Source organism: Larimichthys crocea, chromosome XXIII (genome assembly GCF_000972845.2).
Source record: "Larimichthys crocea isolate SSNF chromosome XXIII, L_crocea_2.0, whole genome shotgun sequence".
Taxonomy (NCBI): domain Eukaryota; kingdom Metazoa; phylum Chordata; class Actinopteri; family Sciaenidae; genus Larimichthys; species Larimichthys crocea.
This window is the reverse complement of record NC_040033.1, coordinates 8,730,961-8,755,929: the sequence shown is the minus strand read 5'-3', so window position 1 is coordinate 8,755,929 and position 24,969 is coordinate 8,730,961. Positions and strand designations below refer to the sequence as shown.

The 24,969-nt window shown below is 41.9% G+C and overlaps 1 protein-coding gene across 2 annotated transcripts in view; it reads right to left on the bottom strand.

The window, feature by feature from the left end:
- dlgap1b (discs, large (Drosophila) homolog-associated protein 1b) overlaps positions 1 to 24,473 on the bottom strand; it is an 87,550-nt gene extending 63,077 nt beyond the window's left edge. The window contains exon 1 of one of the 2 annotated variants that reach the window (XM_010740877.3): positions 24,159 to 24,473. The gene's annotated coding sequence lies outside the window, so the exon portion shown is untranslated. The remainder of the gene's footprint in view (positions 1 to 24,158) is intronic. The other variant, XM_027274127.1, reaches the window with a different exon arrangement.
- Positions 24,474 to 24,969: the final 496 nt, after the last annotated feature.

The following is a 24,969-nucleotide window of genomic DNA, read 5'->3' as shown; positions in this document are numbered from 1 at the left end:
CGATCTATCAGAACATTTTCTGTAACCGGAGGGCAATTTTCTAGACCTGGCAGAGAATAAGCCATTTGCTATACTGTACCAAGACACTGCTGTAATAATAACACCAAGAAATCTGATTAACACAGTATAGCGTGTGTGTGCTGCAGCAGCAGAAGCAGCGGTGGTAAGGCAGCAACAGGCCGGGGGGCCAGTGATTTCATGCAAATTCACGGGATTGCCATGGGCTGTGAATGACTGACACAGGCCGAGGGGAAGTTTGCATGTAAATAGTGGTTTAAGAAAAAGAAAAAAAAAGGTGTGCTCAGTGATTAAGTGGACACACAAGCTAGGGAGTCCAATCAGACCAAATCAATGTGAACTAATCCTGTGCCAATTAAGAAACTGTGGTTCAACGCCCAGGACCTAATTCAATTTCTTTCGGGGTTCTTGCTGTGAAAAGATTGATTGAAAGTCATGGACAGGAGCCAGACAAATGAGAGAATGCAGTTATGAGAGATTTTTTTTTTCTTTTAACAGACACAGCTCTTGGCATTCAAGACTACATTGATTGTAGGTCGGACGTAAAGTGTTTCAATGCATTGGCCCTATAGCTCGATGCTGTACAGCACTTTGAAGAGATGATAAATGGGATCCGGCTGGGAAGAGGAAACGGGAAGGCTGATGATGAGTGAGACGCTGGTGTTGTTGATGAGTCTCCTTCTTCACCCTGATTAGCCTCTCTTTTTCATCTTTCCTTTTATCTCTCTGTGATAGCCTCCCCCCTTCACCCCTCTCTCGTTTTCAGTGTTATGATGACTAATGCTGCATCTTAAGAAATGTGTATTGTAGATGCACAAACATGTTCTCTGCTCCCGTCACACACACACACACACACACACACACACACCACCAAATAAACATCGGACATGATATTCCTGATGTAGACGAAAAGAACAAAGCTCAGGGCGGATGTTTTGCCCAGAGCAAAGAGTCAGACAGTGGAAGAGGAAGAGATGACAGTTGTGTGACTGAACAATTTTCTAAAACATTAGAACAATATTGCAAAATATGAACTCGTGCCTCTAACAATTTTGTGTGGTCAAAGGTAGCTGCTTGTATTTGTGAAATGAGATAACACAGCAACAGTTGGTTATAAGCAGAAAATGTACGTCTTCTCCAACAGGATAAGACAATATAAGATATGATAATCTGTTTTTTGGTCTCCCAGAGGAGGAATATGTAATATAATATTGGCTTCTAGCATTCAGAGCGAACATGACAAATGTAATCTTTATTCTTAAGGAAAAGAACCAAAGCCTGACATCTATCATTCCTGAGTCAAGATTCTGTGCTCAATATTTTTTTCTTATTACAATAACAAATTTAACAAATCCCATAGGAAATAAAAAAAGGAAAATAAAGGCATATATTGCTAACCTGTTTTAAAACATTTATTGCCACAACAGGCTGGAAAAGTCAGAAAGCACTGGAAAGTGATTAATTCATATTGACAATAGCAAACAAAACATATACACACATAGACAATCAGTGAATTTACAGTATAATAATGCGACTCTGCACCTCTCTAATGTTAAACTAGATATCTTTATATACAATGAGCATGAAATTATCCAGACACAATGATTTCAATGGATTTCCCGGTTTAAAAGTAAGAGACAAAGACCAATGAAAGCCCCGTTAGTGGTATGTTCATCACTCAGATACAGACTAGATTAATCACTGCCAATCATCTGTTTTACAGCCTACTTATCATGCGAGCGTCTCAAGCTGATGCTTTTGTAGCCCTGCCAGACCATGAAGTGCAAATTAATCGTGGGACGTCTTTGCCAGGCTGGGTTATCCACGGGAAGAACGGCGACACACCATCAAACAACGAAATGTGCTTCAGTGCCAGAAGCTGTTTATGTAACTGTGTCAAAGTTTTCTGTGCTGTATTTTTTCCCTTTTAACTCCAAACTTAAATTGAGACAGAGCAGTTATTTGGAAAACGCTAAATCCTTTGAATTGGTAAAACTGCCTGTGTAACTGCAACATCCTCTTGAGAAACATAATTCATTGATATTTTCTTAAATAGAAATGGCTTTAGGGTTGTAGAACTCATGGTTTTGGTGGTTTTGAATAAAAGAACAGAAAACCGTATATAAAACACATGTGGCGGACGAAGGAAGAAACAAGATGGGACTCAAACAGCAAATTTACCAATCTGAAGGAGGCAGATATCCCATTACTGAGCCAGTAAGTGTGCTAAGCCCTATCTACGGTGCGGGGCAGCAAGCAGAACCTCATCATAACACACACCGTTAAACCCTCGCATGGAGTGCAGAAGGGCAGAGAGGAAAGGAGAGAGAACAACCCTCATGTCATCCACAGCAAGAAAAGTGGGAGCGAATGAGAATCCAGACCACCGCTTGGATGAGTTACAGCTGAGAGACAGATGCATCGGGCAGCTCGGAGGACCACCGGAGGAACAAACAGATTCGGTAAAAGGAAAAGAGAGAACATGTTGGAGGCAAAATGAGGATTGTGTGGAATTCACAGGAGAGATGTAGACCAGATTTCTAGAGAGCCAGACTGTCTATAATCTTTAACAAAACTGAAAGTACACAAGGCAAGTGAAAGAGGATAATGATGTATCCGGGGAATATAACATGCAAGTAAGCGCTGCTTCGTTTTTGAATGTCATGAGACACGAAGGTGGGGAATTACCTGAATTAAAGCTCTCACGGTGCCCACCTACAATTTGTTTGGCTCAAGTACTCGGGTAGCATGTAATCACATTTCTCCGAGACAGCTTTCCCGTCACTGGCTGCAGTCTAATAAAGCAGAAAATGCCCCGGCGCTACACTCTTCTCGATAGACTCGGTGGTTGTGGAGTCTATCTTTCGCTCATCACACGGAATTAACCTTTACAGCTCAAACGGCCTTGAATAAGAGCAAAACAACAGTGCTATAAAACTGACAAGCATTCGGCATTTATACTGTCATCATAAATAAATCAGCATTATAAAAACACACAGGCCTTTTAGAGCTGACTTCAACGATGTCTTCATGCATTGTCTGGACAGCTGATATAGATTTTTTTTTCTTAAAACAATCAAGAAAGCCATTATTGATGTGCTTTTATTATTTCAGATATTGATTTTGTTTATTGACGACCTTTTTCCAACAATGGTCCAAACAATCAACTAAGATAACACAATGGCAGGTAAGCTATAATGATCGATTCAATTAATCTCACAAAGACAGGCTGCCAACCTGTCTCTCCTCCCTATATAGCAGTGACATGCATTATTGTAAGATGTGATGTAATACGTGACATACAATCACTACGTAACGGACTGTAATAGGTACAATTGGGCGAGACTGCAGTTAGGTAATTGGGTGACATTAAAATAGACCTTTTTTTTTATGACAGACATTTTGATTCGTCACACCAGGAGAAAGACGTGGAACAAATTAATCATTAAGTTAATGATGGCTCAATTCCGGGAAGTGTCCCACTAAGCTATGTCAGTGAACCAGCAATGAACTGGTTTTGACCTGTCATAGCAGGAAACTGCACAGGTTGATTAATGATGGCTGCATTCCACTTAGGGGAGCTCCTGCTATTGTGTGTGTTGGTTCGCTGTCACATTTAAGGGAACTGAGTTATCATTACTGCTATTAAGTCCACCTGCGTTTCCCCTGCTGTGACGAGTCAAAATGTCTGCTGTGCAACCAGTTCGTTATGACCCGAGGACCCGGGGGACTAGCTCACCTCTTTATTAACTTTCTTAATTACCCCAATTCTTCTCCTGCTAAATCGTACCCAAATATCTGCGGTGAAAAGAGAATTTTATCTCACCTCTGAAACATAATTTATGGAAATCTTTCGTTATACTGTGTAATACGTGCGATTCATTCAAATGTAGTTCGATACAATCTTGACCAGTCACATAAATGAGCCCAATCAGACCCAATAACCTGGCCGGTCGTCATAAAGAAGCCCAATTTATCGTTTTTTTATTGAGGAGACGGTGTCTTTGCTCCAACCGACATATGATATATATTCAGCCTCGTAGTAATGGGATCATTGTCGATCATGTGAATTAGAGGAGAGGAGGAGGTGATTCATTGGAGCACAGTCGAATACCAGTTGAATAAAAAGTAGGAGAATGTTATAGTCTGGCAACAGTGAACTCGACCTAATGCCAACTGAAGTTAAAGTTCAAATGAAAAGGTGAAGCAAAGGGAAAGACAAATCTTATCTTAAGTGTTCGGAATGAATTATTATGTAACCTTTAAAGACTTCTCACACATACGCTCCAGTGATTATTCCTTTTCGCTAACTGCAAAATCCATTATGTTTATGGACTTGCTTAATCGTCTCATAAAGACAATAATAATCAAATCATAATCATTCAGAAGAGTCAAATATGTGCAAATAGAGCGCAGCATCTCTGGCTCCTACAGAGCAAAGAGAAGTCGGTCGCTGAACTGTTTCATGATATGATATGATATGATATGATATGATATGATATGATATGATATGATATGATATGATATGATATGATATGATATGATATGATATGATATGAGCGAGGTGTAGATATGCGTCACAGACGATGGTCTCACGGATGAACACAAACAGAGTGAATGATTTGATTGTAGCACATCTGTCCAACAATTCTGCAGATTAATAAAACATGAGGGTCTCTTCTCTCGGTGATAAACTGTCATTATTATGCAACTTTATTTGCATAATTCTGCACTCCTCTGAACGCGTCCTTGTACAGTAGCTTTTTTGGCCTCAGGCGTCGTGTTCATGCTCCTGCTCCATAGCGCTCGTATATCTCGCTTCTTGCATTTCTTTCAACTCACTTGAACCTTATTGTTATTCTGCTCCAATGCACCATTGGACACTCGCCATCCCAGTTGCAACTGTGCCACACTTCCTTGAGTACACACAGATGATAGATCAGTGGACGACAAAGGGATGCTTACGCTTTGTTCATGAGAATAATGTTGTTCATTGTTTTGAGGTTTATTTTAGGCAAGAAAAATGTGCTTACTTCCTTTCTCGCTGAGACTAAGATAACAAAATTGATACCACCCTCAAGTCTCTGTAACTTTGTGAGCTGGGAGGTGATTAACTTAGCTTAGCAGACAGGAGGCAAGGAAAAACATCTAGTCTGACTGTCTCTAAAATCACGATACCAACACTTCTCCAGGTCACTAATTAACAAATTATATTAAATTTGTTTGATAATACACAGGTGGTGGTTTTTAGGCTGGTTTTGAGAGAGCCAGGCCAGCTGCTTCCACCTGCAATTGGTCGTGAGCTAAACTAAATGAATTGCCTCCCAGCTCTAATTCCACACTTAACGCACAGGCATGAGTGGTATTGATCATCTCATCTAACTCTCAGCAAATTTACCCAAATGTCAAATGATTCTCTTAATTATGTACTTAGATGTTGAGTTTAATCTTTTAATGAATTGAAATGCTCACATTTGTGTCTCTTTTAATCATCTTTCATTAAACACACTTCATTAAAAAGGTCCGGTGTGTGAGATTCAGAGTGCTCCATTTACAGGATGTGGCATAAATTGAATAAAATATGTAGAAATATGTTTTCATTTGTGTATAATCTCCTGAAAATGAGAATTGCTACATTTTTTAGCAGAGTCTGCCATGTTTCTACAATATCCCAAAACAAACTCACATTTTCCACACATATATCTCATCACCAAAGTCTCTCTTGCAATCAGCAACTACACCCCTAGATGCCACTAAATCCCACACACTGGTCTTTTAAGAAAAAACTAATTTGATCTCCTGTAATAGGTTCCTTTTATCCCGCTGTCTTCAAACTGTACGTCAGTTTACAGTGTTTGTTCTCATTGAGCCTCTGCACCTCCAAATTCTCTGTTTAATTCACGTACTGCAGGGTTGTGATGATACTACAGAGACTTCAGGAGACATGGGATGTGCTTGTGTAATTCTAATGTTTCACTCTTGCAGGGCCTCATTAGGCTAACACCACCACCGCCCCTCCCTTTTTGAAATTCACTGGAGCTATCGCTGTGTCGACAGCTCCTGAACTATTTGTTGCGTCTGACGATTTAACCGAATAAATAAAAGATGTTAGCATGAAAGGAACTATATAAACATTCATTTGCGTGCAGAGACGGAAACGCGGACCTGCAAAATAAACACTAACCCCCTCCATCTGTCTAACACTAGCGAGCTCTCCGAGACAATCCCACGAGGAGCATATAAAGTCATTAAATGTGTTTGTACAACACTATATGCTATCTCCCATTAACTTGTTACCTGGTGTGTAATCGCTCACAAGCGTCTGTGGGTTATACATTTAATGCAGCGTGGGATCGCACTTGCATGAGAAAGAAAAGCACGACTCTTTGGGAAGAGCTTGGCCCTCTTGAAAATGATTGTTGTTTATGAAGCTTATATGAGATACAAATATTTCTGTGATATAAAGACGAGGCAATAAGTCAAGTAGTGTTATATTATATGGGTTTCATACGCGAGTGCTTCCATGAATGCAAAACTGATGCCGACATGGTTAGAATCATAACTACCAGTGTGTGGGATGGGATGTAAACATTACATCACACATCATATGTAGAACATACGTGAGCTACCGAATCTATAGAGGCATCTCTTATGAAACTGTTTTTATGATCACGAGCCGTGCGTCCCCCCTCTGTGTCATCCTACATACCGGTGAGAGCACTCCTTGATCTCTACCCCAGCTAATCTGAAGTGAAGGTAGTCAGGCTATCAGTGGGGAATTTAAGGGGATTACACATGCTGAACAAAATAAGGCTTAGACGGAATACTACGCAACCCCGGTGCGCGCCCCACATGAACTCACTGCGCGTGCACCAGTGCACACACCTACATGCAATATAACTGTCATAATGTCCATGGAGGGTGGTTAATGTGTCTGTTTGAAAGGAAATGGAGGGATGATGGGATTGATGGCTGTTGTATAGTTTGACCTAATAAAACTGTAATTTAATATTAATTTAACTAAGTAAGTGACTTTGATGTCAAAGCTTTTACCAAACCCTCAGATATGACTGATGCAACTTTTAGTTTGCAAGTTCAAAACTGGAAACACGTTGTGTGTAGCGCTGCAACGATTAGTTATTGTTATTATAATTATATATAGTTCAGGTTAAGTAAAATATCCAATCACAAATGTGACAATTTGTTGCTTTTACTTTTTAGGTTTTGGACTGTTGTTCGGACAAAACAAGACCTTTGATGCCCTCACCCTGACCTCTTGAAAATTTTTCATTTTTAATTATATTCTGATGCTATATAAATTAAGAAAACAATAAACAGATTAATCAATCATGAAAAGAATTGTTAACTGCAGCTCTAGCTGTATGCACAATGACCCACTAGTGAAATTTCAAGATTGTATGTGAGCAGACCTGAAGTATCTTTTAATAATATCCCAGCACAGATAAGTTTGACTGTACTCAAATTCTGATGACTCAGTGTGCTACTCCTCTCTAGTATACTTCTCCTCTCTGCACATGCCCAGCTGTGCCAGAGGAGCTAAGAGAGAGTTAAGAGAGAGAGTCAAGAAGATGAGTCGAGTGTACGTTATAGTTGGCAGCAAGCGTGGTGGTTACATCATCGGCCGCGACCTACAATACGTGTCATCACCTGAGAGGGATCTGGTGCCGGAAGGCCAGCAGCCAATGGCACCACACTGACACTCCAACCCACCCACTACGACTGCCTCACATAACGGCACGTTGATCCAAAGCTGACCTGTGCGCCCACTCACATGCAAGCAGTGCCATAAATACACACAAACACACAGCCACGCAAGCATATGTGTACAGGATTACTATGAACACTGGCTTAATACACAGAAACACATGCAAACACTTACTTATACTTATGTAAAGTATTACAAATACATATTAATGCAGACTACATGTATTTAGACATGAACTTGTGCATACTTATACTAGACAAGGGAGTAAAATACTGTTTGTTCACAGTTCACATTTGAGGCAATCTTGCAAAATACAAAATAAAATTAGGCAGAAATTACACGAATAAGATATTCATCTACTGTTCTGAAGTAGTTAATCACCTCAGAGCTGAAAGACGTCACATAGCAGTATTAATGTTACCCTCAGAGGTAACTAGATTTTAGCTTTCCTGCCTCAAACAGTAACCCTCTTTCCTATACTCATACACAGCTGTCGGTTAATCATTTTTATTGACGTTTGCTTTGGGGCAATCAGAGGATGTTGACGCATCACTACAGTGTGGTCTAGTATGTATTGGGCCCCGTGTATAAATCAATAAAAACGCATTGATTGTGAGCTATCCTATTACTCCAGCTGTATTGCTGCAGGCAGTTTTCACAGGTCATTTTAAAAAAAGACGTTAGATATGGTTAATTTTTTTGATGACTGCAATGATCATGCTGTTAGCGTCTTAATCGTGCATTAAACATTTTAAGACACGAGTGCTGACATTTGTTTCGGTACGGATTCAACTGCTTTATTACATTTTTTTTTTTTTGTATATCTGGAGTATAAACTTATTAGAATGAATGTTTGGCAACAAGCAGAAGCTTAATTAGACGTCTAAACGCCTGGTGTAATTTTCGACAGGAATTTGCGCCAAGAATTTATTGTGTGGCTCGCGACCAAATGCAACATGTTTTTCATCAAACTGTGTAGTGATGATGCCTTAAAATTGTCTGGCATTTGAAAACACTAGAGACTCCAAAAGCCATGCCAGCATTTAAAGGGCGAGTACAGTCAAAATTTACTGAAAGACAAAGAGTTTAGGCTTGTAGGAAGTCCGCCGTTCGTCACAGCTTTAGAGTTCATTTCAAACTCAGCCGCACAGTGCTTCGAAACGTCATCTGAAATAATCCTTCCTATGACACGTTTTCCTCACTTTACCTAACATAAATGACTAATGGTTTAATGGTGTGCACGGAGCAGAATCACTTTGTTTTCATTTAAGTGACTGCGTAAATTGCAACAGTACAAGGTGTAATGACTCACGCCTCAGTACATTTTGTTTTTTTTCCCGCAACCTTCATATAAAGCAAATGAGCAAGAGAATTGCGTCTGCTTCATGACACCCCTCCCCACAAACACATACCTCCCCTCCTACACACCAAATCATTATGACAGTGACTGCTCATCCCGCCGGCTGCCTCCTCGTCAACGCTGGCCCAGATTCCATCAGATTATACAAATGACATCATCAAGTGTGTTTGTTTTAGTGCGTGTGCTTGCATTGCTGTATTTTGTCGTCCGTGTACCGTATGTGCATTTGTGTATACTTCCAAATCTCTCAAAACAACCCTAATATTATATAAAGCATCATCATGTAACAAACAAAGAAAATTGTACTTCACAAACCCTCGAACAGACGGGGGTCCGACTTGGTTTCATCATCACTAAATAAACACGCGGTGGCTTTAAAGACACGACTCGCGTGTCTGTCAACACAAGAGGTACATTCTGCGGGTCACTGAACTTTAACAGCCATATGCTTACATGCATCTCTAGTGATAAAAAAAGTCATCAAGAAGAGAGCGCTGACATGCAAAGAGTAATCCCAGAGTGCAGCAGCATACAGAGGTATCGTACCCCCCCTGCACAGGAAACATTTGATCAGGATTAATTCTCACGTTTTGGTGGGTTGCAGATAAGATATCAGCGCCTGTGTGGGATACAGTGCACTGAAGCATGGGCAATTCTGTTTGGCAACTGCATTATTTTAAAAAAACTGGAACTGAAGTCCAAAATCATGGCAAAGCGATCTGACAAATTATATTATATAAAGAACTGAGATATCTATTATTGAAATAAAGAAGAAAGGAGCTACATCCGAAACCTTTGCCTGCAAGCCTCTGAGTGGGCAGGCTGAGCGTTTGATTGACAGCCGAGCCAAACTTCTGCTGGCGTACAAGACGAGCATAAACAGTGATTTGAAAGCAGTGGTATTGAAGACATCATTTAGCCTGTAAACTGAAAGATCCTGACATTTACTGGCATACTCTAAGATGTGCAACAGCTAACAGGCCAATTAGCTTCGTAACCTGCAAAATTACGTTAGCGGCGTGCTTTTAAATTCTTGTTTAGTAGCTCATTCGGCAAGCAAAGGGGCAAGACGAGATCTCTGCCCATGCTTGTGCACATGAAGGAGCCAGAAAGCTAATATGGAGCGCAGTACAAAGTCTGTGGCTCTTTATATGTGTCATGTTGCAGTCTGCTGTCTGCCTGTATTAAAGAACAATGATGGTTTCAAAGCATTTCGCTGTCTGTGTAGACAAGACAGACAATCTGTATGCACAGATAAGAGAGTGGACGTTCTAATCAAAAAGACTAATTATATATATAAAACAAATTTCTCCCTTTTAAAAAGAAAGGTATAGATTCTTTCCCAAGAAGATTTACAAAGCATGTCTGTAAAAAAATCTATTTAGTTACAGTCGGACTTCACCGTTCTTGCTGCTGAAAGCTTCTGTAGGTGTCATGCAAACGCTACAATCAGAAGCACTCCAGAAAATGTATGATAATTATGGCCGATAAAGACCGTGAGAAAAGTATCTGTTGGTAACATGGCGTCAAGAAGATCTTTTTCTCACTTAGCTTATTGGAGCCTGAGAAACTGCCCTGGCTTGTCACAGCTATCCAAAGCTATTGGCTAGTGATGACCCTGACTAAGCCATTTTCTGCTGCCTGTGCACTCCCCTCTCTCACTCTGCCAAAACCGCCAAGGAGATTTGGGTGTCCTCACAGATGCCAGTATTTCATGCTTTCGACACGCAGGCTTTCGCTGTCTGTCTGCCTGCCTGGCAGTGTGGAAAGCATTTAGAGAGGAGAGAAGGGAAAAAAAAAAGAAAAGAAACAGCATCCTCTTCTCGACAACTTGCTAATTACACTACAAAGGCTTGCTGTCCGTAATGCATTAGATGCATCTCAATGCCGTTAATTGGTTCGCTTTCTGATCGCGTAAAATAGGTGCCTGTTTGCATTTTCCACTCGTTCCTCTAGTTGATGTGACAAACACGAAAACAAGACAAGAATTTCGCAGAAGGACACCAGAACTTTTTCAAGTATAATCCAGGCCAGATCCGTTTTATCCACACTGTGAAGTTCAATGAAATGCCTGTCTGAATGGAGACGGGGGGGAAGTTAGTGAGATGGAAATTTATATTCAATTACAGTGGGCTTGCATCAACTTCCCAGATCCTCTCAGCGTTGTCAGGTGGGTGCGCTTGTTTGATCTTTTACATCTTACCTCCATGCAACGCTGGACAGTGCCTACACAGGAGCTGGTGGTAAACATCACAATCGCTCAAACAGGCACCCTTTCTGAACCAAAACTGCCAGCCGAGATACGCTAGAGGTGAAAGGAGACAAGCATCCTTTCATGTAAAGGATTATGGAGCCATAGTGGAACATTTCAAACTGAGGCTTCAGAAACCATCTATATACTACTGGAAACATTACAATACAGTCTCTATTTTATCATTCTATTTTTGCACACATAAAGCAACGCCAAGAATCAAACAAACCTTTTTTATATGAAGGGCTTGTGTCAACTTACGAGCTGTCAAAGCCAGCTGTGGAAACAAACAGACACACTAACAGGTAATGCTAAATTAAGCCGGGCTCCTTTTGCAGGCTGCAAACTTTGTGTTTGCCTGAGCTTATCACAGAGACTTGCTCCTCAGATCTTTGCTGCGCTTCCACGTTCATTAATCTATAAACAGTCGTTGGCTTTTGAATGTGTGTGTGTGAGTGAGTGTGTGTGAGCGCGTCGGAACAGATGGAGGGTAGCGATACAGATAAAAGAGCATTGTGGTACGCATGAAGCATGGGGCGCTGTCCGTGGTGCTGAAGTCATCCACCAAGTTGCACTAACTTGCAGCTTAGAGGGTATTCATTCATCTTTCTCTGTCGCTCTCTCTCTCTCTGTCACACACACGCACACGCACACACACACACACACACACACACACACACACACACACACACACACACACACACACCATCGCTTAGTTTCAGCCAAAAACATATTTTGATCTCCCCGCAAATCTGCTGTCCTAAATTCAATCCAAAACCACTTTTATTATGTATATCTAGATTATCTATACTAAAAATGGCATGTCCCTGAAAAAGGCTCTCAGCGAGAATGCGGGCGTACGTGGGTGACCTGAAAAAAGTGTCGACCAATAACGTGACGGGAAGCCGGCTAATTCCAAAAGAGTCCCATAACTCAGCGCACAGGGCCAGACTGATGCCTGACCTCCAGCTGTCTGTCCATTTTGTGCTCAATTAGCAAAGAACTCTCTCTATCACACATGTGCAAAGATCTCTCGCGCTTGTGACCTTTTTCTTCCCCCGCTAATTAAATTACTAATAAATCCAGACACTAAATTCCTCTGTCACAAAAGAGTGGGTGTGGAGGTCAAGAGAGGAGAAGAGGCAAAATGAAGGCGACGTCAACGGAGGGGTCTGCTGATTCATTCCCCCCTCCTGGACTCCTCTGCAGGTGGAAAACGTTTTTAAGAAAAGCTGGTCTTGCGAAAGTGCAAGTTTCACACTTTGAGGTGACAATTATTTTAAAAAGTCAATCTCTGGCAAGGCAGGTCAGCAAAAACAAAGTGCCAGAAGGATTTCCGTTTTTCTTTTTAAAAGAACAACAGCGTTGTTCAGAGTCACGTTTGATTTACCCGACTGCATCTAGTTTAGATCTCTAATCATCTTTTTAGTTACCAAAAAATGACGTGATCAATTTTGCTTTCTTCCTGTGGGTGCCAAATGACAGTAGTGATCTACTGTACATAAAGCATGAACAACTTTTAACAACAATTACCCCAAATTGTGGTGATTTACTCACAGTGGACTGTTGCTTAGTTTGAGCTATTTTTGTCTGTATGGAAGTAGTTTTTTTCGAGCTGTGCAAAAATAAACAGAAAATGTTGTTTTGGCGAAACTAGAAGAATAAGCCTTAATATCTCTAACAATGCTAGCTGTGAGAAAAACAAAACTGAATGCAGGAGCATCATGGAGTGGATGATTCGCCATGAATAGGGTTCTGTCCATCCATGCAGGTTATTAAATTGAAAGGAAGGTTTTTCCCTCTCATCCCCTCTCTCTCTCTCTCCCTCCTACCTCTTCCATCCCTGCCACCTTGGCATCGGTCAAGTTTTGGCATGTTACCACAGTTTCGGCCCCTCCTTCCTCTGCCTCCGCTCTTCCCTTTTTCTCTCGGCAACCTGGTGATTTATGGCTGAACTTAAAAACGCCGCACATGGAGGCGCGTTTATTTTTTTTTTACGCCGCACTTCATTGACACGTTTTATGGACTGGTGTCGTGAAAACCATGAAAACAATGCTGATGACGGTCAGTTTGTTAGCTGGCTTTCTGTAATCCGTATAGACTTAATTTGACAAATGATTTGGTCTATAAACCAAGAGATAATCCAGGAATTAATGCAAACATGACATTTGGTTTAGTTCCATTTGAATTATTACTCAGAAAATGATGATTAGGGTGCCTTGAATCCAGCTATACTGAATGAGGACAGATGATATGGCAGATTGTGGTAAACAATGAAAGGATATTCGATATAAAACCACTGATAATATATCCAGGATGGCAAAAGGGCTACTAAAAAATAATCCTCATTATCCTCAATAATCATGTTGCTGTCAGAAGTAACCCTCCTCATGAACTAAGACTGCCATGAAGACAAAACAATGCCCAGCTATCATCAGTATACTTACTAAAATACCACATTTGGTCTTTATTTTTACTTGTTTCAGTACAAAAACAACCCTGAGCACCAGCACCGAGCATTCACTCATTCACACACTGACACACACACACATACAGTCACCATCTGTCATGCTGTAACCTCCCTAAGCTTGCTTTCCCTCTCCCGTCCTGCCGGGACACATGCTCACTAATGATTCCATAACTTTGTTACCACCTCATTATGGCAGTTAGTAAGCGCTATAGCTAGATTTACCACTTTGTAATGGACTAGCAGTGCAGACTCATCCGCTTGACAGCCGTATTGATTCACTGCACCGTGACGAAGAGACCGGTTAAGACTGCGTGGTAGCGATGCTGACCTCCACCTGCTCTCGAGCTACTGCCGTCATTATGTCCATCTGCCTCTTCCCCTACTACATCTGATCATATTGCAGTAACAGTTATGGCTTTGACATTTTAGTGAGTTATGTTGTAACTTAAATGAAATATTTCCGCCGACAATGAAAGGCCTGTCATGTACACATCCACAGCTTTTCGAGTTGACTCCCAGTACACTCTGACTTGATGTGTTTACACATACAGTACGGCTTTATAGTTTCACACCACCTGGGAAAAAAATATCACAGCAAAGTGACTTACCAGGGAACAAAAACAGAAATGAAAGCCAGGAGAGTAGCAGGGAATTTGTGCCATACTGGCTCCACAGCAGGATACTCTCAGATGTTACACCATGAGGAGATGCTGCCCAAGTTGCTCTGTGCAGTTATTATATAAAGGCAAATGTGCATTGTCTTTACACAATTTCAGGAGCTTACTGGAAGACCTGTGAAAGCAGCCTGTAATGGTTTCAGAGGAAGAAACGATCTCCTGTTGCCAAAGGGTTTCCTTTGAAAGCAGCCAGAAACATTTCAGCGTATGCAGCTGCTCTGCATGTTTATTTCAACCTACTGGGAAACCTCTTACGGGGGGGGAACGCCATCAAGGAGAAAAGAGCCAATGTGGAGCTGAGTAAGGATTGAACTACTCATGTTGGCTGTAGTGAAGCGGTAAGCTTCTAGAGGTGGAGATCCAACTGGATTAGTGAGAGACAGAGTGAGTATGTTGAAGTCGGGCAGGAGGAGGTTAACTAGCATTCAAACTAGCCCAGTGACCTTTTGGTTAGGAGATGACCAGTTGATCTTTGGAGCAGCTAATCCCTGGAAAAGCTGGTCTTGCTGACTGAACAATGGTCTCCTCCCCCACACAAACAGTCAACACTACTGCCGCACATACAGTACTATTCCTGTAGTTTGTGGGCTTTGTTTATGTGCTGCACAGAGCAGCCATAACCAATCTAGTAGCATCTTAGCGATCATACAGGGACAAATGTGTTGAATTATCACTTCAGTAGTTATATATTGGACATTGCATATTCCTCCTTTAGGAACACTGCGTTAGTCGTCTTCTACTTGTTCTCCTGCCCGCATTTCCTCCTCATTCATTGGCCCTTGTGCCTGATTTAGCCAGCGCCTTGGGCCTGCAGCAAGTGGCGGTGGTATAGAGGGCCATGTAAATGTCACCGTCTCAGAGGCTGTGCTCTGCAGAGCGTGAAATGAAATCTGGCAGAGTTTTAGGGCCCTGCCTTTCCTCACATGGGCATTCCACAGTACACGGGCCCTATATAAAACTCCAGCGTATGTTGTGATTGCATCTGGATACCACCTCCCCACCACCGCTACCTCTTTCTTTATCAATTATTTTAGGTGTCAGGTCAAAAAAGTGGCGCCGTCACTTCCACATGTTCCCAACAGGACTCATGATTATTAATTATTGCTGTCATGGGAAACTGGATAGCTTTGCTAATCCAAATTAATCCTATGGACCATGCAACCATAGCAAGATTACTGCATGTACTATATACACATATAACAGGACAAATACACTCTTTGTGTATATATAACTCACCACTCAAATGTAAATCACATTATTTATGTTCTTTAAAAGAATAGAGGCTGATACTCTCTCTCAACAGGAGGAGATAGAAGAGCTGCGAGCACTCTGCGCTGGCACAGAAGGACGATGAGTAGTTCAACATTTCGCTGCAGGAAAAGTTCCCTGTAGGGTTTCTTCTACTGGGAAGATTGGCAGTACGCTTGAGGGGCTCTCTCTCAATTAAAGTCAGGAACATGAGGGGGCTTTCAGTCAGTGTTGATGCCATTTTGGATCTAAAACAACTCAGTCAAACCTTCCTACTACCTCATGCAGGTCTTTATTATTGCCAGAGATTGGATCAAAGTGAGCGCATGTACCGAGCATGTAAGGCAAGAAAATCCTGCTCTGACATACAGACCACACAGGTCTTCCTTTAAACTATTACTTCCACTGAAGTGACAGAGTGCTGTCGGCATTTAGATGAGCTCAATAAAAACCCATTCAAAAGTGATGAGATCAATTAAAGGCTGTCATCACAAAATATCTACCATTTAAACTACCCATTGTCTAAATCACCCTCTCTTGCGTATCGCCTCTATTCATCTCTCAGCCGGGCACTTAAAGCCTACCACATGCGGACATTTACAAATAGGCTCTTCCATTCCATTTAGAGCTGTACCTTTCACAGCGTAGCTTGTGTAATGAGCTCTAAAATAAATCTCCTCGCTTTAAATAAACGGGAGCTGCGATCGTAAAGGCTTTCCTTGATGTCGGGTCACATGACAGCGTGGACCTCCCACGGAGACTCCGACAGGCACATGATATGCTGTGTATTCTGTGCTGAAGGAAAGCTACGGAATATTAAATTCATTTACGGGACACTAAATACGGAGTTATAGAATGACAGAGTTTCAATAAAAGAATATTATTAGCAAGAGTCGTATAAAACCCAGCCCCGTGGATCAGTAATGTGCACAAGCTTTGTGGAACCACACTTGCCTATGAGCTTTAAAATGGCCGAATGTAACTGTGATCACACAATCTCTAAATGTGTGACAGTGCCTGGCGACTCAGAGAGGAGTCAGTGTTGGGGAGATCTTCGTCATGCCCCTGATTCATCGTCAGCCTCCTTCTCCTGTCACAGGCGCTGAGAGGCAGCCAGACCACCTGCTACAGGGCACTGAACAGAGCTGTGGCATGGAGGGATGCTGGCAGGGTCAGGAGAAGCCCCCTCACTGCCCCCACTGAGCCAATCCTCACCAAACTGACAGTGCGACAAACAAGCTGCTTCACATTTCAGGGGAAAATATGATACGAGGAAAAATTTGATGTGAGTAAATACGAGAGCTGATACTATTTAAGGTCTGCATTTTTTCTGCGAGAGCCATTTAATGTATTTACATTCTCATATCATCTCTTCATATCATGTTCTTCATCGTCAGTGGCGGAGTCTGCCATTCAAATCGTTTGACTATGCACAAGAGATTCACCGGGATGCAGCGTGTAATCCAGCATTACTGATTGTAATTTTATCTAATTGATATCAGCCTGTTCATGTTTACTTTCATAACACTGTGTCAGAGCTGTATTATGTTGCTGCTAATGCAAATCCAACATTTTGCAGAGCTGCCGCTGCTTCACGTTAAAAAAGCATCCGGCTATTGAAACATGGGGTGGTAAACTTAATGCATTTCCCGCCGAGGTTAACACTGGCAATCAGTTTTAAATATTGCAGGATGAAATGAGAAAAGATAAACCAGCCACGGTGCCAGCCACAAATCTGGAATCTTTAAAGCACTTATTTCTAGTTTGTAACACTCAAGGTCACCTTATCCTACCCACTCTTTCCCAAATAATGAAGGAATTAGGGATGCCCAGACCAAAATTGATTGCTGGCGCACAGTTTCTTTGTTTACTAGCAGCTCTTGGCCTCGCAGACGCAGAGCGACAACATACAACAGGCACCCTTCCAGTCACGACGATGGCGTAGCTAACGGAAACAGGGTTTTATTCATCTGTCTTACTTTAATGGATCATAACATACCGGTATGGAATTAATCTGCAGGTGCTTTGGTTCAAGTCGGTCAATTTTTTGAGCCATAACAAAGACTAAGATGTGATTTCTGCTATACCAAAACAAATCACCAGTATCAGTCATGTATCTGCCGATATAGCTCATAGATATCGGAAATCTGAATCAGCGGCAAACAAACCTGATCCTAAGTAGGGGCTCTAAACCAATGAAGGCACATCTATGCTGCTTTTGAAGTCAGCTCAACTAAAAGGAGGAGTTCTCTTGCATCCGTTTCCTGATTTGCACAATCCCTCATCAGTCTCCGGGAGCAGTGAAAATGTCACAATAATTTGTTACTACAGGATGTGACACCTGCGCCGTGCGGAGGTTAAACAGGTTGACATGATTGTGGCCCATTCCTGTTCCAACGATCATCCCATCTCTCAGACTGCTGACGATCACAGCAAAAACATTATCCCCCCTATGAAATAATTTATGTAGACGCCTCAGGAATGAGACACCGTTTTTAAAATGTTGGGATGATAACGGAAGCTATTATCCTGTCTAGACAATGGCGACACTATAAAAGTCATGAGTGCCTATCTGTTCGATAACAAGCAATTTATGCTGTAAAAAGCTTTTCACGGATTATAAAAATGCCTATTACTTGGTCAAAAAGTAATACCAGAATATAAATGTGGTCTAAAATGAAGTCTTAAATTATTATATGGTAAAGGACATACACACACACACACACTACTCAGCATGACTTTACACTGTTCCATGGATACCATAATCTTTAGTGCCTCCTGCCAAAATACTAAGATCTTGTCAAAATCTTCTCCAAAGAGGCGTCGTCCCCTTATCTCCTCGCTGTCAGTCTAGTGGACTTTCCTAAAGCTTCATTCTGCATGCAAATGAGAGTCTCTGGCTTTACTGTGTACACATGCTAAAAGACTGTGGCACAAAGACATTAGCATCAATACTGCCACTGGCTTTTCAGATCTTTAGATTAGTGTATAAATGATGTTTGGAATTAAAAGGAGAAAACTCTGTTTAGGAGTATTCATGATGGTAGCATGTTGGGATTTTAGAGGCATGAGTGCTTTATAATTAAAAAACCATCGCTATTTGAACTGAAGAAATACGTCTCTGCAGAGTCTTCACAGACGTAACGAGGGGTTTCAGTTGAACATGTGACCTTTTTATGAGGTTAGAAGGTTAGACATATGAATGGAGGAACTACACTACATTTCACATGGGAACGTAGCACAGTCAGGTCATTCTGGGTCAATGTTTTGCTTGTCCTGGGTGGACGGTTTAGTTCACCAATTCCCCTGACTCCTGATCTCTAATACAGAATGCATTTCCAGCATTTATAGTGGTTCTGATTGCAGCTCGGAGTTATTTTAAGGCATTAAAAATAGCTTAAGCTCCAGATTTGAAGACTGAAATGATATTTACTATAAGATATCATTCATTGCTAAGAAGCTCTTGTATATGGGATTTTTATTTAATTCTGTTGTTCGCCAGGTCTCCAATTTCTGTCATCTATTTACATTTTAATTTATTTCTACTCACTATTAGTAATGTCTACTTCATGATCTTGAAATCTGTGGGGAAAAAAACTGGAATGCCAACAAAATAAAGAGACGTGGAGTGGTTCGGAAGAAGAATAGGCACCAGTCTATTCCACATATGGTAATTATCCAGAGCAGTACCCTACACACATATAACAATAATGAAAATAATGTTTTATTTTTACTGTTTCTCCCCATTTTCTCACTAATTGCCTTGCACATAATAACTGTATGCTTGTTAATCTTCAGCATTAATCAGAATAGCTCAGTCAGAATGAGATTAAGCGGCAATTTTCAGTGTTGTATGTATTAAATAACCACAGCAGGCTTTACAAACTAAAATATGCATTGCCATAATCCTCAAAAGTGAGAAAATAAACAGCGGATAATTGATTGGGCAATCAGAAGCAGGTTGCATGTGTTTATGCAGCCTACATTCATGCACACAGCCTACTACAGTCTATCTGTCTCCATGATGGGACACAGTGTCTATACTTATTAGATTGCAAGCAATCCGATACTCAAGCATGAGTCTGCGTATAATCCAGTGCGAGCCACCACACTATTAAACCACAAATCTGCTGCTCACAAACACATTACTGTTGCTATCAGTTCTGCAGATGACAAACACAAACACCACCATACTTCATTAAGACCATCCAGAGTGAGAGTTATCTCTCTTTTTCTCCCAGAGGAGGTATTTGTTTGTCCATATTTCTCAGTTCAGCCCCTCGCCATCTGCGGAGAATATCAGAATATACAGCTATCAATAAGAGTGTTTAAACAAGCCAGGCAGCTAGCAGAGAGTTTGTGTTCACATTGACAACAATGCCGGGATGTGTGCACTATCACCCGACACACACACACACACACACAAGTTCAGTAACACTTGAAAATTGCTTAGTATTCAGCAGCTGATTCCAGCACAGAAAGGGATATGCATCTGTACTTAGAGAGAGAGGGAGAGTGTGTACAGGCAGTCCTCCCCAGTGTCTGGCCAAAGGCCTCCCTGGTGGATTATGTTACCCAACAATGGCAGTGGCCTTTCACAGTCGGAGCATGCTCCAATAGCTGGAAGGCGTACAAACATGCCTCTCTTCCCCCCTTTTCCCTTTGCTCTCCCACCAGAATTGACATTGTCCCCTGGCAAATGCAGGTCTACAGTATGTCTTTATATTTACAAATGAGTGCCCCAGTTTCTGATGAAAGGCAAATGCAGGCTATCACACCGGATGCATTTCAACAGAGCTGCGGCATGAATGGCGTCACACATGGAACGGTACCCGCTGTGACGAGACAAAAAAAAAAAGGGTGAGACAGATAAGGCCGTTAGCACCTCCTCACGAATAAAAGAGGGACAAGACGGAAGGCTCACGGAGGGATGTCAGTGCGATAAGACGCACTGTGTTTTTATAATGTGCGCCGATGGAACACGCGTTATCAACACAGAGAGAAAGCCCCGAGGCGAAGACTGTAATGAGTCCTGCAGGCATGAAGCTGTAATGGTAAACAACAGACTTCATCAGACATTCAATAGCTGTGACTTAAATGCTGCCGCACACACAGAAATCCCTCGGCAGCACGCTGTATGTACAGCAAAGTGACATCATCAGTAAGTGCAATAGACTTTGCCTCATGCTTCAGTTGCAGCACAATATCAGTGTAATGGGTTTGACCTCTACCCCTGACACTCTACCACCTATATCTGTCAATTAAATAAATAAACGAACATGTTATGGCGACTGCTGACATTCAAGGGGGAGAAGGATTTTTTTTTAAAGTTATTAAATCAAATGGAGCAGAAAGTGATTTTTTTTTTTCTCTCCCAGCCTAAAACTCCTCAGAAGGAAGATCATCTCAGAGGAGCGGGATTAGTAAATTTATTTGAGCACTGAATGCTCATTCAGTGTGAGTAACAATCTGCCCGGGTACAGCGAGGCCTGTTTCTGTTATAAGCAGTGGCACACACACACACACACACACACCTCAGTCTTTGGCGAATACAAGCTTTTATAAAAGAAGTTCCTCTTGAACCCTCACAGTTTGAGTACAAAACCACACGGGTCTCCACTGAGGTAGCACACAGATACTTCTTCCTTGCTTTCTGAGAGAAGAAAGAGAAGAAATTAAATTGGACTGCTGACGGCTCCCGTATGACCAATCTCAGCAGCTAAGTGCGCTGGAGAGTGCACAGGCTAAGATTACAGGGCTAGTGCAGGACTGCTTGAAGAGTCCCCCTCAAGCCAAACTAGTAAGTCTTATTGGTACGAGAGAGAGAGAGAGAGAGAGAGAGAGAGAGATACCTTGGAAACAGGAGATGTCCTGCTGTCATAAGTGAACTGCTGAAAAAGTAACAAGACATACTGTAGTTAGACCGGACGGGCGGCTCTGCTCGGTAGAACAGTGCAGAGTAATTAAAATTCAAGAAAGGAAAGAACACCGCCTGGAACTACAGTACATCAGAGAATACAGCTATAGCTGACTCATCATTGCTGTCATCCACAACCATCATTACAACAGGATTGTCACTTCTTTTGGCCTTCCCTAATAAAACCTGAGGGGGGACAAGTTATGAATAACGGTCATCACTGTGTGTTGTAAAAAAAAAAAAAAAAAAAAAATCATCTTTTGCCATCATCATCCTTTATTTTTTTACTGTAAACTCTCGGGCTGTTAGAAAGCAATATTTGTGCCACTGGTAGTCTAAGCCTCCTTCTGTCCTTCAGGCTGCTCAAATCTGATGCTCCTTTTAATTCTCAGGGTTCCACGTCTTCGAAAGAACGAGCTCAAAACAAACACAAACAAGGGCCATTTGGGCCGTGTGCGTGCCATGACACATTTACATCGGGACAGCATTATCTGCATAATTAACACAGCAAAGCAGGGAGGCTTGCTTGATTATGGGAGAAGTGTGAAAAATATACAGCAGCCCTTATCTTCTCCACCCCCCCCACCCCACCCCCTCGAAAGCATCCTTAATATTCCACAGGCAGCTTGGGGGGAAAGCAAGCGGCTGAGGCGGTGTTTACAGGTATTTTGTAGCAGAGCAGATCTCATCGTGTTTTAACTAAAGTGGCACTGCTTAGTTCAACAACAGCGCGACACAGGCGGTGAGCAGGATAAGCCCTCTGCTAATTGACATTGTGTTCCAGAGACGGTCACAAAATAACCACAAATTGTGGCTGGAGGACGCTTCCCACAGCCAGATAGCGGTATTAAGACAAAAGGCTTGAGAGTTCAACAGAGTCTATCGTTATCTGACAGGCAAAGAAGAAAGGCAGCTAATGATCAGTCCATCCACAGTCGTATGAAGCCACTGCAGTCAGTCACACGAGCAAAATCCGGAGGGTCTCTAATGGGGGGAGGTGGAGTGTAGTGGCGGTGGGAACTGGGAAGGGAACGGGAAGATGGGAACAGACGCTGGGGGGCTCGTGTTTAACAAGGAAATGCATGCACGTTTTATGGTTTAAGGAAGTGACAAAAGGCACCGAAGGAAGATCAACAGATTGTGGGGGGGGGCTGTTAGCTGCTTCTTTGAGATAAGAGACTGTGCTGCCTTGCAGCGGCTTTCACTTGGAGTAGGCAAGAAAAAGAAGATAAAGAGAAGACGGTGGAAATGATTAAATATTGGACTTATTCTGAAGCATATTACCTCAAATCTGGAGTCAATATTCAGCCAATATTCTCATCACTGCATTATTTAAATGCTAAATTCATTCGGGGTAGACTTTGTTGACCTCATAGCCTTGATCCCTTCCTGTCGTCCTTGAATCTTGCCTCACATCAGCGGGAGTCAGAATAACAACAGCATTTTTTTCCTTCGATTGGCCCAATGCCCTCTCTTTCTCTCTCTCACACACACACACATAACAATAATTACAGAGTGTATTCTAATAGCATGTAATTTTCCATCTACACCAGGAGCCATTAACACAGCTTTATTCTGGTTAGACCAACTGGTTTACATCAGACAAGTGATCCATTCACGCCGCAGCTGGAGTTAGTCTGGAGGCTAATTTACAGATGTGATGTTGTTCGTTTATGCCGACTGATCCACGGGCTACTACTACTTGTGGCAGTGAGTGTTTTTAATGACTGGGATCACATTCAGTGTGGAGCAGTGGTGTCTAGTGCAGACCACATGCTTGCACTGAGCCAATTTCCAAGGAGACTGGGTGAACTAAAGAGGCTGAATGAACCCATAGAGCTGATTGACATGGCTATTTAAATGAGGCATGGTGGCCCCCAAGTAGCCATCAGTGGAGAGGGTATAATAAGAAAAAAGGATGTGGTCAGATTAACACCTCAAAGCCAAAGAGTGATATGATGGCACATGTTCTGATGGTCATTACTGTGCCCTGGCCCTACAAGTGGCTGCAGTCTGCTCGGATTTCTCCAGTTAAACAGCAAAATGAGGCAAAATATTGCATCTTATCCGCATATTAATATGCCAAAGACGCAATTGCATACGCGGTTATTCCGTCAAGGCGCACGGACAGGGTGATTGGATATTTTACCCTTGCCTCATTATCACTTTACGGCAAGTGGTATGGACAGGGTGTCACAAGACTGGGAAATTGCAGTGTAACAACTTTGCCAAAACGAATTACCTAATTCCTTTAAGTGTGCGTGTTTATGAGAAAGTTATGGAAATGTGCACAATCAATGCAGATTCATGCACAATCTGACAACATGACGCTCAAGGGCTGCACATTCAAGACAAAAAAAAAAAGTGGCATGTTTGGGATAAAACAGATGCGTCTGTTTTAAGTGATGACAAGTGCAAAACAAATTCACCCTGCAGAATGAATGAAACCGGGAGAAAAAAAAACAACAATTTGCGCATTTGCCCCCCTTACCTTGTCAACACAGGAGAGTGGTCGTCCGAGAATCGTCTCCAGAGTAAATCCTCTGTTTTTTTCTTTTTTAGCTGAAATTGCGTCTTTGCTTCGGTGAGATAACAAGTCAGGTTTGATCATATAGGACGTCACTTGGACGGTACGGTCCCACACACTGTAGTATCTTCCTGTGTCGCTCTGTCTGTGGGCTGCAGAGGCATCACTGAACGTATGAAACAGCGCTTCACATGAGCGGAGAGAGGGAAAGTCCGACATGGAGTCTGACTGCTGTCTGACTCTGGATCCTCCTGAAGTCATCCAAGTTCAACACTAAACACTGTGGAGACTGTAGCTACCACACTTTAAAATAAAAAATTAAAAAATATATATCTTTACCATTATAAGTGCTACTTCTGTTGTTGTGTATGAATTACAACAGGAAAATATGAATGAGGACTCCCCCCACCTGTGCTAACTACAGGGTTCCCACGGGTGCTTGAATTCCTTGAAAATGCTTGAATTTCAATTCAGTGTTTTCAAGGTTGTGAAAATGCTTGAAATTTGTGTGATGTCTATTTGTCACTGTTATTGCGCTATGGTAGTTACACAATACACCGCTCACAAGCTGAGAATACAAGCCAATTCACAATTAGTTAAAAATCAAAACAGTCAATCTACCACCATATGAAATAATGCTAATTAGACCCATATTATTATGCCATACAGTGGCACCGCTGCGCTTCCCATGACCATCATGGCAAACACAACTAGTAGGCTACCTATTTAAAGGTGCTGGAAAAATGAAAAAACTGGTGCTTGAAAAGTGCTTGAA